Source organism: Rhinopithecus bieti, unplaced genomic scaffold (genome assembly GCF_001698545.2).
Source record: "Rhinopithecus bieti isolate Rb0 unplaced genomic scaffold, ASM169854v2 scaffold_8601, whole genome shotgun sequence".
NCBI classification, from domain to species: Eukaryota; Metazoa; Chordata; class Mammalia; order Primates; family Cercopithecidae; genus Rhinopithecus; species Rhinopithecus bieti.
Window position 1 is genome coordinate 2,339,445 of NW_016806193.1, and position 13,276 is coordinate 2,352,720.

At 39.1% G+C, this 13,276-nt stretch overlaps 1 long non-coding RNA gene across 1 annotated transcript; it reads right to left on the minus strand.

The window, feature by feature from the left end:
* Positions 1-382: 382 nt before the first annotated feature.
* Positions 383-12,153, minus strand: LOC108531544 (uncharacterized). The gene is made up of 6 exons (XR_001886201.1): positions 11,926-12,153; positions 11,120-11,219; positions 4,863-5,057; positions 3,307-3,481; positions 2,996-3,160; positions 383-882 (listed from the first exon to the last, which is right to left on the minus strand). It is a non-coding gene; the product is annotated as an uncharacterized LOC108531544 (long non-coding RNA).
* Positions 12,154-13,276: the final 1,123 nt, after the last annotated feature.

Sequence of the window (13,276 nt, forward strand, 5' to 3'; positions counted from 1 at the left end):
AACCTAGGCACCCTAACCAACAGCTGCTTCAACGTGATGGGAGCAAACCGAGATTCTCAGCTTAGATATGGGCAAGTTTTGAGACAGAATAAAGGCATACTATGTTCCTTTCCTTGATTCAGCTAATTGCTGAATGACATTTTAATAAGCATCTGAGGTAGGACAAATCTGCCATTTATATTAAGATCAGTCTCGAGCTGTAGACAAGAATTTGGACTATAGAATTCAGCAGGAATACCCAGATACCAAAGCTGGGCAAAATGACAAAACAAAACAAAACAAAAAACTGATCCTTGCATATCTTTGAAGTCTGTAACCAACCAATAGGAAAATTTTATCTACTTCCTATAAGAAAAGGCAGTTTCCAAGGGTGGAGCAAGGATAATTTCATGCTGTTAAAATTCTAATTAGAAATTCCTATTCGAAGACTCTGGTAGTTCTTTGCCATCCTTTTTCTGAATTAACATTTTAGATGCTTGGGTTGTGATCTTCCAGCAAATCTTATTTCAAGATAGGCCCTTTCATCTTTCAAGTGGCTTTGGGGCATCCTTCTCAGTACCAGGATCACAGTTATCTATTGCACAAATGAGGCCAAATGAGGATGCCACCTGGCCTTCCTTTCACAAACATCTTTCCTACCCATGACAAAGAAACAAAGCAGTGAATGGTTCAATGGCGTCTGAAGCATATAAATTGTAAATTTTCCCACACAAAAAAAATCAATAGATATTTTCAAAAAGTCAGTTTCCCTCTATACTAGCAAGCTGAATCCACTGGGGGAAAGAAGTGTAGGAAGATCCCAGTTCTGTGATGAGTGTCTTGTTATAGTCCCCTGGCTTGTTTTCCTACACAAAGATTGAATCCTGAGAGAAGACAATTTTCCTGTAAAACAAGCAAGGCAGTCCTTAGTCAATGTGACCTTGAACCAATCCAAGCTTTATTGGCTTTAATTTCCTTATATACAAATGGGGATAATAACAGTATCTGCCCCCAACAGATTGTAATGAGGCATAATTTCCTGTAAAATGCCTACCCTACTGCCTGGCTCCTAGTCAGTGCCCGGTAAATGGTATCTCTGAAGTTAACAAGGTCTAGATTGATGATGGTGGTGACTGATGTTAATAAGCCGATACTGAATATTAGCTGATACTGAAATTTAGCTCAGAATCTCCCTATTCTTCTGATCATGCCCATTCTACATCCCTAACAATGTTTGTTCCTCAGCACTCAGTGAACTCAGATCCCACCCCCAGATAGAAATAGAATACCACAGCTTAATAAGTTTAAATGTCTGCAATTTAAAGAGGACTACAAGAAAACAATGAATAAAGTACTGCACAGGGTGAGTTTAGGTGCTGGAGCATTTCTCCAGAGCAACTTTTTATGGGTAGCCAGGGAGGAAGAAATGAATCAGACCAAGTTAAAGTAGAAGAAACAGAGCTCGATTCAAAGCCCACCTGGATAGACGGTTTTGTGAGGTTGATTCCTGGATATCACTACAATGAACACCTTTGTTGGAATAGCTGAGCCATGGAGACTTTTGCTAATGTTGGGTGATTAGATTATTACACAAAGCAGCATAGAGGGCAGCCTTCCCTCCTGCCCCTTTGCCCTCCTCCTCTTAATTTTGTAGATTGATTTAACCACTCATCAGTTAATTAAGATATTTCTTCCCTGCATTAGGGTTGGCCTACTTATCAGATGATAATAAAACTCATTTGAAAACTAAAGAGAAACATTTAATTCCAAGTCATATACAAAAGCACATTTATAGATAGATATCATGAGGAAAAGCAAGATCTGAACTTCTAAAATTTAAATTCCAAGGTTTGGGGGCAGGAGGGGTTATTTCTACTGTATTTCAAAGATGCAGGCATTCATGATTAAATTTTTTTTCCTGATGCATTAATATAAAGAGGACTGATCTGGTAGAGGAATAATCATACAGAAGTTGAAGTCTAAAGTTCTGAATTCAAATTCTGACTCTAAAGAGCTGTGTTGCCATGAGGAAGTCATTTAATTTCTTTATGCTCCATTCTCTCACTTGTAACAATGAAAGTGCTTAATAACCTATTTTCTTTTGTGCATGTACATTTTACAGTCTTTACACATGCTCATCATTTTTTTTTAATGCGTGGATATGTCAAGGTAACAGCAAAGTCCTCCCTACTCATTACCCAACAGTCTCACTGCTCAGAGGTAACTATAGTTAACTGTTTGTATACATTCATATATGTAAAGACATGAAGACATATATTTTACAGAAAAAGTGATTCTACTATATCAAATGTTGTACAATTGCTTTTTTATTTCTACTAATATTTTCCTGAGTTTCTTTTTAAGTGAGTTCAGGTAAATCTACTTTAAATATTACATAACATTACATTATGTGGTGGTTTATTTAACTTTTCATTGATTTATGAATTTAGGTTATTTCTGGTTTCATTTTTTAGCTGATACAAATAAGGCAGCAATGAATTTTCTTGTGCAACTATCATGTGCACTTAGGCTGATATGCCAGTTGACTGGATATCATAGAATGCTGCTAAGAAATTGACTTTTTCTTCTTTCCTAGACCATATTTTGCTCTAAAATGTGTATAAAAAGCTTCAGCAAGTGACTCTGAACACCATCTCTCTTGTCCTCTCTTTCTCTCTCTCCAAAAAAGATGCAAATATGACATTTTACTGCAAATCTGACAGAAACCCACACGAAAGCCTGCAGAAGGGTCTTCAGAAAGTTTTATTTAATATTGTCAATAATGGGATACAGTTTAAACTGTCAAATCCCTCAGAACTTTAGAGAAATATTTAGAAATTGATGAATGTTAATAACAACAATGTAATGACAAAGTTGGGGGTGGCGGGGAGATGTTAATTTGTTAAAGAAAACATGCAGAGCTCAGCTGAGAAGAAAATCCCCTTTTCTGACTGACACAACTGAGCAAACAGAATCATTCAACTTCAAAGCCACAACAAAAAAATTAACTACTTACCATAATTTAGGAGTAAAGATTGACAGTTTGCTGCAAAAGTTAATCTCCTGATTCATGTTGAAGGCATTGACTCAATAGAGTACCATCATTTATAGTATTGCCTATGAGTTAATAAAATTTGCTATTGGAGAATTTACAACTTCCTGTGTTTAAGAACAAAGGTTCCTTAAAAAAAAAAGAAGATGTAATTTTAGTTATTGATGCCTCTTTCAACTCAAACACTGCACATTACAAGTGAACAACATATGGTAATTCAAACCAATAAAAGTTACTACAAAGAAAATAAAGAATATGATGGATGACCTGTTCACCTGCTTCTGAAGGTAGAGTATCATCAAGTTGAAGAAAAGGAAGTCAGGCAGAAATGGCATGACCACCATATTATTTTCTTCCATCACTGCATTTATCCAACAATGCCCATTTACCATACATGCACTTAATTTTTATTGTAACCATCCATCTTCATCTCAGAGTAAGATGTATTTCCTAGGTGTGGGGAAAGATTTCCAAATTAATAAGTTATTTCTGCATCAAAATTATCTGAAACTATTACAAAGAGTGTGATGAGAAAAATCACACTTTCAACCCTAGTCTGAAACAACACAATATATACTTTTGTTTTTTTAAAGAAACCTCTTGTAAGGGGCCAAAACGATTCAAGAAACCATTCTGGGATGGTCAACTAGTCACCCCAAGCAGTTTTTTCTTTCTTTACAGCTACATCTTTGAGAGAGTTGTAGAATATGACACATTCAAAGAGACCAGGGCTGAGTTTCAGAAAATTACAGTTTTATAAAATTATTAATGTAAATAATTTTGAAATTATTTACATTAATGAACTCCAAAGGAAATCTTGAATCTATAATAAGGCCATATAACAAAAAAACTGAAAGTGAAATTTTCACAATCTCATAATATTCAATCTTTACTTTCTCAGTATTAATACAGATATTCTATAGGTTTCTAAGATTTTCAGTGTTTCAGAACCATTCCTGTTAGTGTGAAATTTCCAACATACAGAAATGCCATAATTTTTATAAATCTTACAGAAATGCTTATCTTAGGCAAAAACGTTTCACTTAGAAATATGTCATTAAAGGATTTTGGATTCTACATAGTGGCCACTTTAGAGGGAACCCTAGTCTGGATATTTTCTGTTGTTATCTGCCTGACTTTCATTCACTTGTCTTTTGCATCCTCATTTCCACGTGGAACTGCCCCTTCCATAATCTCAGTAGGATGGTGTTTATCATTTAGGTGGTCAAGTGATCCAAGTCTGATCAATTACAGCATCACATCCCTGGAACCATAGTGATTAGTTTAGAGATGAACAAAGGAGCTCAGTCAAGGCTGATTGTAGCCAATGAGTTTCAATGCTAGGACTCTAACTTGAAAGAAAGATGCTCTGTTTCCATGCATACTGCTTTTAATTCATGGATATTTCGTCCTTTTCACTCACTTTCAGTTTTTGTTTTGTTTTGCTTAATCATTTCTACTCCCTCTCTTCAGGTTTTTTGTTTGTTTGTTTGTTTTGTTTTGTTTTGCTTTGTTTTAACTTTGGCCAACTCTTTCCATGTCTTATTCTTTTAGAATCACAGTATCCCAGGAACCACCCAGAGAACAGAAAAACATTTTTTGCTTCAGAAGGATTAGGATCTAGGCACCATGTGGAATTCAGTTGAAGTTGAAGAGTTTCTTACATGTTCTTTACAAAAACAACAAAACAGAAAATAATAAATGAAACAACTACTATCAAAAGGCAGCTGGCCCAGCACTTCTTTTCCTTTTTTCTTGAAGTTTGGCTGGGCAGCCTGCAAAACAAAGACATGTAGTGGCAATGTGAGGTTCATATGTCAGAACTCTTTACCTTGCGTGGGGCTGAAAACTTAACTTGAATTGACTTGAGAGAGAGAGAGAGAAGATATTTTCCCCTCTATCAGAAATGTTCAGGGTAGAGGTTGGCTTAGGGCACAAATGAATTCAGGATCCAAAGGATGTCATTGAACTCATTTTCATTCCTTATCTCCACTCTGTCTTCCTCTGCTGGTTTTATGGTCAGGACCTGAAAAATCAAAGCTTGTAGTGACACCTGAAAAATCAAGGCTCAACTACTTTTTATAGCTGAGGGAAGAGGAAGTATATGCAAGATTTTCACTGTACCTCACTGCATTTGACTGAACTCATTCATTCATTCATCTACTCCCATTTCTCTCTATGCAGTTGCTTTCTGATTACAAACACATCAATGACCACAGCATCCCTGAGATGGTGACTTCCGATCACAAGTCTACATGACTTTCCAATTCATCTCTCCAAAGGAAACTAATTCCAACACACTGCTAATTTCAAAAACCATGGAGAGAGATTCTGATAGAAGTCATTTTGTGTCTACCCCTACTCTAATCAGAGGAGCTGTGAAGATTTCCTCTTCAGGGCATTAAGGCAGAGTCTCTAAGAAAGCAGACAGACAGAAGAGGAAACAGTCCCAGCATAACACAGTCCCTACCATAATACACACATATTCCAAAACTCTTTAGGGTCTTTCTGTTACGCCAACCCATTCACTCATGTGATACAAGAATGGAAACAAAATTGGATAACTCTCTACATTCAGGCAAGGCAGAATTCCCAATCCCAGTCTTCCCCATGTGCTCCCAAAGTGCAAGCTTCACCCCAGACCAGTGAAGTAGGATCAGTAAACCTCAAGGAATAACATAAATGCCTATAAGCAACTCCAGCTTAATTTCTAACTTGTACCAGATATGCCAGATACAATGAGTTCAATTCCTGGCTCCATTAATTATTAGCTATGTTGCCTTGGGCAAGTCACTAAACTTCTCTTTGCCACATTTTCTTTAACTGTGAAATGTAACCCTCATGATTTTTGTGTAAACCTCATGATATCCTTCCTTCATAAAATTCTGTGTATCATGATTTTCCACAGTGGGACTATTTGGTGGTATTCTCTTATACTGAAACCCCTGTTAACACTCTAAGTTTTCTATTACCCACCTACCCCTAAATGATGAGATGGCAAAATCAGAGAGCGTCAGTGTGGAAATACAAATGTGACTTCTCAACCCAGCCCTGAGCCTAGACATAGTGTTGCTTTGAAAAGGTACTAAACTTGGGCCCCCAGATTGCCACCTATAAAATGAGGGAATTGGAGTGATTGTTTCTGTTTCCTTCCGGCTTTAGTCTAAGAATAACCGTTCAGTGTAACAATTATTTTAAGACTGAACTTATGGTAACTTAAATGTTACCGTCATGGAAAATTAAGATGCCTTTGTTAAACAAGGGAAGTACCAGTGTGCTGTCAAATATGGAATTCTCTTGTATAAATGTGACTGGAGAAAAAAAATGTAAGAGAGCAACCTCTGAGCAAGGCTTCTGATAGTGTCTGACGTAATATCCTGAGAGGATATGGCTCCTCATTAAGATACCCTGGCCCAGCACAGCAGAAGGAGGAAGAAGCAGCAACAGGTTTTCCCTTGTGATATATTGCTGGTCTTTCACAGATCTGTATTTTTTTTTCCTACCTTGTTTCCATTTATTGGTTAACTACTAATATTAATAGTTTTCTTAATCTGGTTGTAACCCCCATTTTTGATTTAGAAAACAGATTCCAAAGGCAATCCTTGTTTCATTGGAAGCTGAGATTTTGGCTTGCTGTACCTCATGGCCTTCTGGATTTGGACGGAGGCTTAACCTGAGAAGAATATTATGTCTGGGTAAAGAACAGAGCAGTCCCTGAACTGCCACAGCTATAGATCCTTGGTATGCCAGGAAATATACTTTTGTTCCAGGATCATTTTCAAGTCACTACCCAGGCCTCTCCAAAGAAGCAAATGCCATTCTGTCTTGTTTTTCATCCTGACGTGGGCTTGGGCACAAATACATTGTCCAGCAGCATCAAACACTGTTCTGCAGAGGCTTCATCCTCAAATTATCCTATCAAAGAAATAACTGCAGGACACTCAGCCTCACAGTAGAACTCATTGTGACTACAAGCCCTGTTTTATAAACCTAATCACATTGTCCATATAAACAGCAGGAAGCCAGCTGGGCAAGGTGGCTCACACCTATAATCCCAGCACTTTGGGAGGCTGAGGCGGGCAAATGACGAGGTCAGGAGTTCAAGACCAGCCTGGCCAACATTGTGAAACCCTGTCTCTACTAAAAGTACAAAAATTAGACGGGCATGGTGGTGGGCGCCTCTAATCCCAGTTACTCGGGAGGCTGAGGCAGGAGAATTGCTTGAACCCAGGAAGTGGAGGTTGCAGTGAGCCAAGATCATGCCACTGCACTCTAGCCTGGGTGAGAGAGCAAGACTCTGTCTTGGAAAAAAACAAACAAGCAACGACAACAACAAAAAACAAAAGTATGAAGCCAATCAGAGAAGCAAAATTATTTCTTTTGTTTTGTTCTATGTGAGATAGGGTCTCGTTCTATTGCCCAGACTGCAGTGCAGTTCTGCAATCATAGCTCACTGCAGCCTTGAACTCCTGGCCTCTCACCTCTCACATGATCCTCTCTCCTCGGCCTCCCAAAGTACTGGGATTACAGGCATGAGCCGTCACACCTAGCCAAAATTCATAGATAGCTATGAATGGGTGTGATATCTCACACTCTAGAGAAATAAGGGAGGTGGGAAAAATTATTCTTTGAACACTTGCTACTAGTCAAGCTTTAAATGCACTGCAAAATTAAATCCAAATAAGAACCCTGGGTGTGGCAGGGCAGTCTTTCCTATTTCCATATTACAGGGCTATGAAGCAATTTGCTCAAGGCCACTTAGCTAGTAAGCAGCTGAGCTGGGATCCAAACCCAGGTCTGTTTGTCTTCAAAGCCTATGCATTTTTTTCTTACCTCCCCCCGCCACCACCACCACCAAATGCCCAAATATCACTTTAAATAACGGGGGGAACTCATTTTCTAATTTAGATTCATATTGATGCATATTATATGACATTTCCTATCTTGTGAACAAGGCTTATTTCTATAGCATTTTCATAGCACCCCAGAAAGTAAAATTTTTCTCTAAAAGAAACTCAGATAATTTTAATATTTTGCTTACTCAAGAAAGGCAGATTACATTCTGCATTCAAAACAAAATAGCTCCCCCTACAGTTTTTGTTCTATTCTCATCCTCGGCTTTGGCAAACAATACAGAGAACCCCTAGGTCAGATACTACAAGGCAGAGCTGTGCATTTGCCCCTTATTGATGGGAGTAATTATTGGTCCATCTGCTTAGAGAGGATCAGGGTTGCTACTCAGGACAAGGAGACAGCCCTTTAACATTTCCTCACTTTCTTCAGTGTCGGCAACAATTAGCAAAATAACTCTGTAGCTGCTAAGAGTCTCGTGTTGATTTTGACAAGCTCCAAGCTGGAGTAAAAATGTGCTTTCTGGAGGCCAAATTCCCTTCCAACTTCCAGCGCATAGCTGGCAAAGGCAGACACTGTCAGCCATTCAAGTGCTGAGATTCCTCTGTGATGTCATGAGTCCCAGCTTGGCCCAGCGCCCACTGCCTCCCGGTAACTGGTTGGAACCTCGCAAAGCTGTGCGTCAGCATCACGTTAGGAACATGGCACCTACGTGCTCTCCCATGGGTCTGCAACGAGGGAACACCACTGATGATGCAAGGGCTGCTGGGAACTTCACTATAGTTCTGGGTGCTCAGTGGCCCTGAGGACGTCAATAATTTGAACTGGCCTAACGTCATTTGCTCTCACTATCCCTTACAACAATCAGCTGTCTCTGCCTCTTTTCAATTTGGTTCTTTCTCCTAAATCATTTCCCAAGGAATTTTTAGGTGGAGGGAGGTGGAAGACCCTTTGTGTAGTCCATGCAAAACCTACCTAAGTGGACAAATGAAGGAAGACAGATAATAATCAGACGCCTATTGATAATGTTAAGAATAATTAAATTAGAAAATGGAGCTAGAAAGTACGCTGAAAATTTTAAAGGATATAGAAATACCAATAATTAACATGTGATGAGCTCTTAACGTGGGCTAACGACTGTTAACAACTTTACATGTAATGTTTCTTTTAATCCTCAAACCAGGCTTATAAGGTTCATTCTATTAATAGACTCACTTTGCAGAAGAGAAAACTGAGTTGGAGAAGTTAAATATTAAAAAGATGTCAAATTTCAGAGCAGAAAATTAAATCTATATCTGTATGACTCTAAAGTGCATGTTCTTAACACTGGATAGTACTGCTTCCCCAAAACAGAAGTACAAATTAAGTAGCAATTGGTAGTGGAAAGTATAATCAGATACTAGGAATGATACTCAGATCCTGAGAAAACTTAGATTTTAAAACATGAGCATGCATTCTCAGTAAAGTTGCCCATTGCACCCGTAAAGTACCTCTTACCTCGATTACTGGACATGACAATCAGTGTGTATAGAATGATTTGTGCCTTTTTAAGCATTTCCATATGTGCCATTTTATTGAATCCTCTCAGTAATCCTATCAGAGACATGGGGCAGGAATCTCCACTTTCTACATAAAGCAACTGAGGAAGTTCAGTGACATGGCCAAAGTCCCATAATTTAAAAAGAAGGGTGTCCTGATTCTCAGTTAATAGCATTTTCTGCTTCCCTGAGATGCCTGACTTGGAAGCAAATGGTAACTTCCATTCTTCCACCTCTTCCCTACAGCAAACCTAGCCCTTGATATCTGCCTTTCTCCATCTTCTTTAAAGAGATAACCATCCTCTCACCCACAAATCTCTGTGCATCCAAGGACAGGGTTAAATAAATCACTTATTAGCCCTAATCCTCCATGTCTGTCAATATTTGATGAATGGCTTCTTTAGAAACTGCCCCAAGTTTTCCTGACCAGCTGAAAGTGATGAGCAATGGAGAGAATTTACAAGGCAGGAGAAATGGGTGGTAGTTTGGCAGACCAGACATTTGGGGATGATATTGTCTAAATTGGTTAATTTGTTTTAATCAAGTGGCTTAGTTCAAGCCATCATTAGCTCTCCCATGTCAATGGTATAAGTGGAATGACCTCCTAAAAGGTCCTGCTGCACCAGGCCAACCCATTTGGTTCCATTTTTTAAAGTGAAGCCAGTTTAATCTTACAAAAAATGCAAGTTCCTCTTGGCTTTAAGCCTTTCAAATGCTTCTCAAGGCCTTTAGGATTAAAACAACAAATCCTTATAATAACATATGACCCCAGCTTACTTGTCCAACCTCTGCTCGAGTCACTCCCCAACATGCCGCATTTCCCCTCTCAGTCTGCACCCTAATCTCTTTACTCAGTGTATAAGAATTCCCTTCACAACTGCCCTGACAATAGTCCTCCAACCTAGGCTTGAATGTGCCCAGGAATAGCCTGGCAGAACAGCCATCCTCTTGACAGACACATCAAATCATCATTCCCTAGTTGAGTCCCAATCAGTTCCTTTATAACTTGGGCTCAGAAGTCATGGAGATTTGGGTCCATGTCTTATTCCATTGCACACTAGCTGTGTGAGTCAATGTCAAAGCCTCAGTTTCCTCATCAGAGATGGGTAACCTGATGAAGTTGCAGCAATTAAGTGAGAACAGGTGTAGAATACTCCTAACAGTGCCCTACACGTAGTAAGTGTTCAGTAAGTATTAGACATCGTCATCATCATCACTTTCACCACATACCTTTCCATTCACTTGGCTACACATCCTGAGTTTCTTCAACCAATGCAGAATAGTATTAACTATTTAAAAATCAGCTAACATTTAATAGTCCCCCCAGGACATATAGCCTAATGCCCTTTTATCTAGGGAGAGTCTTAGATTATCATAAGAAGTATCCTAGCTCTGCTGCCAAGTTATAGGGGGTTACTGACTAAGACCACAAGTTGACTGCCACATCTCCTCCCACCAAGCCAGGCCCACACCTAATGCCCATGTACACACACCAAAGAATAAGTGAATTTCCCAATTCAATTAACTTTAGAATTGGACTTCTAATCCAGCTTGAGTCTATACTACATCAACACAATAGGAATAGAAGAGGAGGGGGATGACAGTCTAAGACCCAGGACAGTTGCAAAAGGATTTTCTGTTTAACAAAAAGGAAAAAATACACAACTAACAAGAAAAAGAAAACATATAGTGCTCTTACGTGCGTTTTTGGTTCACAGTGAAAAGTCAACATGGTCTCTGTCTTTTCTTTCAAGAACTCGAATGCTTCCTACTTCAAAGCGTATCATCTAAGTTATTGCCTTTCAAAAGACATGAAAAGAGACATTAATTTGTGCAGCATGAATTGAATTTCTGAAGGAAATACATGGGGAGTGTATTTGAGGAGAAACTATAGAGGCCAACGTAGTAAAACATGTCTCCCTGCATTGGTGTTATGAATCATCACACTCAGCCAATGTGGGTAGACTGCGCCACATTGCATCACGTCTGCACACCATGCCAGATGACCATAAAGAAACATCACATGTTTCTTTGCATATACAGCCTCATCTAACCATAAAGAAATAATTAAAACAAGCAACCAATAAAAATTGCGCACATGTATTTTTTAACTGAAATGCAGTGTAGCAACTACAGCCATGAAACAGATAAGAGGGAAAACAGATCAATATTTAGAGCATAAATTTTGGTAATGCAAAATCAAATTACCATCCAAGGAATCCAGCTCTTCTTGCCACATCACCCCAGGAAGGCAGCCAACTCAAGGCAAAAGAGGACATTAATTTCTCACTTTTCACTCCTATATGATTCCCACTCCCTCTTCAGACCATCGGGACCTGCTCTAAGCAAATGAGGCTCATGGGAAGTTGACAGCAACACCTTCTCGCCCCATCAGTATGGTCTTTCTCCCTCATTGCAATCACTGACAGATTTCTATCCTCAAGGCACTCAGAACATTGATTCACCCGGACTCTTTCGGTTACAAGTGTCAGAAACTAAACTTACTGAGTTAAGCCAAACTGGAACAATGGGTTCAAACAGCAGAGAAGTCCAGGAGTAAGCTGGCCCAGGAAGCCCAGTGACTTAGACAATGTGATTACATTTTACCATCTCCCTCTATCTCCAAGCTCAGGTTCTACCTGTTGTCCTCTTCCTTTTCTATAGATTGGCTTCTTCCTCATGGCCAGGTTGAATGAGAAAATGGTAAAAGAGGTGTGGATGCAGACAACTCTAGGCGTTCATTTCCTACTTAGTAACACCAGAGCTTCTCTATTCCATTGTCTCTCTCTATGAAACTGCAGGGAAGAACTCTGATTGGCCTGAATTGGGTCATGTGCTCATCCCTGTGGCCATGGAAACCAGTTACTATGATTGGCCAGGCCTACTTTTTATGTTCATTCCTATGGCTGCAGGGCCATGTCCTGCGATTGGCAGCTCCTCACAACCACATGGAGTGGAAGAGCTGTCCCTAGAAATAAGGTGCTTGGTATTCTGAGAGGTAAGTAGAAAAGACAAAAAAAATGACAGTTATTTACCATATCATCCCATTCTGTCTTTGTTACCAGGATACGCACATCCTCTGACCCTCTTTCACTTTAACCCATGACCTCTGCTTCCCATTAAATATTTTCTGGAATAATTCTTATAAACACAGACCTTTTAAATCCTGCCTTAAAATCTCACTTGATCTCATTTTCACATTTAAAGAAATCCATCCTAGAAGTTATAAGTAAATAAAAAACACTTTGTGTTTACTACAGTTTGGTTTGAAAAAAAAAAAAACTTCAGAATTACTTTTGTAGAACTCAAAAAAACATTCAATTACCAACCATTCCTCCTTTTGAAAGTTCCAAGATGCATGAAGGCTGCTCTCAAGGCCACTCACCTGCCTGCTCAAATACTGACAACCATCCCCTTCAAATGGTCCCACTTTTAATTTCCCCTTTAATAGTTCTATTTATTTTACCCTACCATTTACTCTTTGACCTTTCTAGAGTAATGAACTACAATCTCCTGACATCACCACTTACAGTGATTGTAATAATAAAAACCAAGAAGTTGGTGATCAAGCCAGCAACCTATTAGGTGGAGCAGGAGAAATGGTGGGCCAAGCAGGCAAAGTCAGTTTTTTCATAGCTGGTGAGGGAGGGAGGGGTCTGTGAATACTCACATGCTGATATATTTTCCCTGCAATCTCCCTATCACTTAAAGTTCAGACAGTTGGCAAAAGCCACTTATTTCACATACTCATTCATAACAAGGCAGGGTTACCAAAGCACAGATGCTACACAATGAAATAGCTTTGTAGTCAAATAAATCTGGGAAAGGCTTCCCATCATATCCCTCGATTTGAGGT